Here is a 5,332-nt window from a genome sequence, read left to right on the forward strand (position 1 = left end):
TATGAAGTCTCATATGCCTATAAATAAATCATTTGAGAGTTTTACATTTACAACATCAAGAGCATACAACATTCATTCAAAGCTTTCATTCTCTCTTCTTTAAGTATTGAGCCTTAATCCTTGTTCATTTTGAGAGATATAGTTTGCGCTGTATTGTTCTTATTTCACTCATTGAGGAGTATTTTCTGATAACTTACCCACTATCAGCTCTTGTATCAGAAAAATGGTGTGCATAACCCTTTTGCGTGTAGAAAGTGTTCTACACGGGGAATAGTTGAATCACCACGTGTAAGGTGATTGCAAATGTAGAGGGTGTTCTACACGGATCCTTTGTAGCGGTGTTATTCAAAGGTGTAATAGGTTTCTATCTCCACCTGAAAGACATTGAATAGTGAATTTGAAAATCCTCAAGGGGTAGTTTGAGGCGAGGACGTAGGCAGTGGGGCCGAACCTCGTTAACATACTGAGTTTACTTTTCTCTTACCCTTACTCTTTATATTTATTGCTATTTCATATTTTGTTTATATTTTATATTATCTATTTGATTTATAATTGTTATTGAAAAAGCAGTGGTTCTACCCAACACTACACCTAGGGAGGGTGAATAGGTGTAATCTAATTTTTATGGCCTTTTGAAAATTAAACAAACAAGCAGTTAATAAATGAATTAAATAACACAAATAATCAACACATGATTTTGATCACAGGGTGGAAACTCATTTGAAGAACATCTTCAAAATCTAAAACCACTCCGGGTGTAAGGTACCACCTCAAATCCACTATAGAAATTTTAGTTTGTTACAACCAATTTAGAGACACTCACAAAACCTTTGTAGTAACTAAACTTGGCTTGCAACACCACGAGTGACCCACTCGATCTCTACACGCATGTAGTGTCGGAACTCTGACCTTCCTATAGCTTCCCATGAGAACCTCTCGATCTCTGCATCAACGGCAGCTCCGGACTCTTTCGACCAACAAAAATGTCCACTTCAATGGACTCAAGTAAGAGTTGATTTTGAATGTGTTGTGGTGGAGAAATGTTTATCCAAGAGAGAATCAAACAAATGGGGGTAAGAAGTTCTTGGAGGCCCTTAGGGTTTTTGCTCTGATTCTCCACACATAGAACAGAAGTTAACATGTTCTATTTATAGTTCCCATCAAATGAGGCGTTCAAAACCCTACATTGTAAGTGATTTGGAATATTGGCTCGAGCGAAGGTCGAGCGCCACAATCTGCCAAAGTTCACTTGAGCGACTTGTCGAGCGAGTATCGAGCGGTCGACTCTGCCTGAGTTCGCTCGAGCTCAGTGTAGAGCGAGGGTCGAGCGATACACTCTGCCTGGGTTCGCTCGAGCTCAGTGTCAAGCGAGGGTTGAGTGGTTGACTCTGCCTGAGTTCGCTCGAGCTGTATGTCGAGCGAAGGTCGAGCGGTTGAATCTGCCTGAATTCACTCGAGCTGTATGTCGAGCGAAGGTCGAGCGGTTGAATCTGCCTAATTTCGCTCGAGCGCTCCGTCGAGCGAGGGTCGAGCAAAGTCGCCTTCTTTGACCAATCTTCAAGCCTTTCCGCAACAACACTTGTTACAACACTATTTTACACAGGTTTTCACAAGAATATGCCAATACGCTCATTTTTCCCTCAACAATCTCCCCCTTTGGCATTTTTGTGACAAAACCTCTATCCTATACATATGACTTAATCCTAGCACACCCAACTAGATCCATATTCTTGAACATGTTGAAATATTTCTGCACACGCTTAGCAAACTATTAAACATACCCATTCACATATGCACAAAAACATATTTGCAATTTTCAAATCATAATTCATGAACAGTCATGTCAAGTACAGGTTTTAGAAAAGAAATATTTCATTAAGCAACAAATCAGAGATTGAGTTCAAGAAACATTAGTCAAACAACAGCAGCTAACAAGAGATATAATTCAACAGACATAACCAAAAGCTGCTGTTCCCAAAAAAAAAATGTTAGTACAAGTAACACTCCCCCTGAGTTAATACTATTGTACTACTCCCCCTCAACAATATCTCTCCCTTTTTGTCACAAGAGGCCAAGGGTCTCAATCATCACCATCGGCATCCTCATCATCCTCATTGAGCTGTCTCTCGATGTCGTTGAAGCGTTGAGTCACAAGTTGTTGCAGGTTATCAACTTTCACCTCAAGGCTGTCGAACTGGGAGTCAAGGCGAGCTAGATACTCAAGTACCTGCTGAAGACTGGGCTCCGACGAACCGGGGGCTGAGGAAGATGGCTGAGAGCTGGATGGGGCCGAGGTAGATGGCTGAGAACTAAATGGTCGGGAGCTCGAAGGCTGAGAGGAGGGAGCGGGAGGATGCTCAACACGGAGAGGGTGTGGAGTTGTGTGAGCACGACTCAGCTGGACCGTCCTACGACCAATAGGAGCCTTAAGTGCAATTCTAGGCTCCTGAGGATGGAAAGCAACAGATTGGGAGAGAGCTAGTCGGGTGATTAAACACGGTAAGGGCAAACCAGTCCATGTTTTGGAGGACCGATACGCCTCAACAATAACCCGACACAAAAGACTTCCTAGATCAATGGAGACACCATTGATCAAGGCATACAGTAGAAGGGCACGGTCAAGACCCACATCACTATTATGACTAGTAGGATCTAAGTTCGTAAGAACAATCCTACTGAGAATGAGGTGATCAGGGGTAAAACGAGCAGTTGAAATAGGGGTTGTCCCTTCCTAACTACTAGGTCGACCACAAAGACAACTAGCAATGACTTGTGGACTGGGAGGAGATGTCCATGAGTAGGGAAACTAGGGATAGGACACACGAGGGGCATTTAGCAGAGTCGCTATCATGCCCGGAATTACTCGAAAAACAACGTTCCTGAGACTGACTTCAAACGAGTCATCAACATACACGTCATGAATATTAGAGTAAAACTCTCTAACCAACTCCACAGAAGGAGTGGGATGACTAGTGGTCAATGCCTACCACTGACGAGACTAAAAAATGCGGGGAATGATAGTCTCGGTAAACTCACCTAAGGCCACTTCACGCTCGACTATGGGAGTACGATGCGAGAAGTTCTGAGAATACAACTCCTGGGCCCAGGCACTATGGAAGTGAGCTTGAGCGGGTGCAGGGGGGTTTTGGCGAGGACGAACACGTCGAGACATGGTTTCGGCTGTAGACAGAGTCAAAGACGTTAGACAAGGCTAAGGCAATGTAAAGACGTGATGAATGCATGCATGCTGACACAACAATGCCAACCGACAATGTAAGACTTGGTGCACGCCCTATGTCGCTCTTCATTTTGCAAAACAATGATAAATGCCTAGTCCAACTCATGTGCATGACCATATGCAATGACAACCCACATGCAAGCCAATGCCACTTCTAAACCAAAATACCTTCAAACCCAATGCAATCCTAGTTAAACGATGTCCCAAATCTAGGATAGACATGAAATAGATATGGGGACAATGCTATGCCAATGCATGATGAAAAAGAGAATACAAACTTCATTTAGGCATTTTATCGAACACTTGGAGTGCATCCAAGTGGGAAACTCGGGCATAAGCCCATGGGAGTACCAAAAACCTCCTAAATACACTCAAAACCCAACAATGGCTACAAAATAGCCTCAATAAACCAAATGAAATGGAAAACAATCGAAGAAAAAACTCAAAAACCGAATCCGAAACCCATATTCGCACAACACATGGAAAACATCCAAAATAAAAGCACCAAATCATGAAAATACACAAGAGAAAGGGCTTTACCTTGATTTGGAGATGATTTAGGAAGTAAAACACTCGATTAAACGAAGAAATTTGAGAAAAGTGGAAGAAAATCGCACGGGAGGGGGAAAAAGCACGAAACAGAGCAGTCTGCTCGAGCGGCGCTCGAGTTTTATAACAGGCGTTCGCTCAAGCGAACTTAAAACCCTCGAGTGGCTGTCGAGTGGTTTTCGCTCGAGCGGAGTCGAGCGAGGATCAAGCGAGACTACCAGAAAATCATATTTTGCCCAGTTTTGAAGTACACAACACTTACATGACTTGGACAAATACTGAGAATGTTAATTTTCACACTAAGAGTACATATCAAATGTAGAGGAACATCATATTCCCATAAAACACGCAGTTAAAAACAAAGTATCACAAGTAATATAGACGTGCGTGTTTAAAGCGGTCCTTGCTCAATCAAGAAATTTCAACCGTAAGGCGTGAGCGGGGTTGGGCTGAACATGAAACCATAAGTGCTTGGGAAGCTCATTCAAGATACAGAAAGTCAAACCCAATGCTGCTAGGACCTGAATTTTTCTGTTTAAATACTTATTTCAGTATGTTCAAGAAAATAGAAAACTCATTCTGTTTTTCACCCCCTTTTTTTTAATTACAACTTCACTTTTTCTTTTCCTTTTGAGATACATATTTTTTCACAAACGAACCATGATGAGGTTATCTAGCCCGTGGTCAATTCGGTATGAAGATAGAGCTTCCTACCACTTTTGATTGCCTCCCCAATAAACTCACAAGTGGTGAAATGTCAATTGACCGAGTTTGGAGTGAAGTATGTGATGCCAGTCACAGATTACACGAGATACTCATGTTCCAAACCTTTGTAAAACATAGGTATATGATACAAATCTCAAAAGATACATGCACCTAGATTTTAGAATTAACAACCCCACTATTATATAGCGTAATCATGGAGTGCATGTAGGGGCAGCAATCAATGAAAATAAAACTAAACAACTAACAAATGCAACCCAAACATCAACAAAAAAAAAAAAAAAATGAAAGTGCATGCAAAACATGTAATGCATGTTATGCATGTTTCAGGGCTTATGACAAAGCACAAATCCCAATAGCCTTTCTAAGAAGTTCAAACCGAAGCTTATCCAAGGGTTTTGTAAAAAAGTCGGCTAGTTGATGTTCGGTGGGAACATACTCAAGAGTCACAACCTTTGTTTCCACAAGCTCCCGAATGAGATGGTGCCTAATGTCAATGTGCTTGGTCCTAGAGTGTTGGACGGGATTTTTTGAAATGCTAATAGCACTGGTATTGTCACAATAGACGCTCATCACACCTTGGGCAATGCCATAGTCACATAGCATTTGCTTCATCCACAACAATTGCATGCAACAACTCCCTGCAGCAATGTATTCAGCCTCAGCAATGGACATGGAAATTGAGTTTTGTTTCTTACTCATCTATGCTACCAAATTCATCCCAACATAGAAACACCCACCAGAGATGCTTTTCCTATTATCTGCATTACCTGCCCAATCAGCATCTGAATAGCCTGCAAGTTCAGTGTTAGAGTCTCTAGA

The sequence above is a fragment of the Carya illinoinensis genome, chromosome 10, assembly GCF_018687715.1.
Source record: "Carya illinoinensis cultivar Pawnee chromosome 10, C.illinoinensisPawnee_v1, whole genome shotgun sequence".
In the NCBI taxonomy this organism is placed as follows: domain Eukaryota; kingdom Viridiplantae; phylum Streptophyta; class Magnoliopsida; order Fagales; family Juglandaceae; genus Carya; species Carya illinoinensis.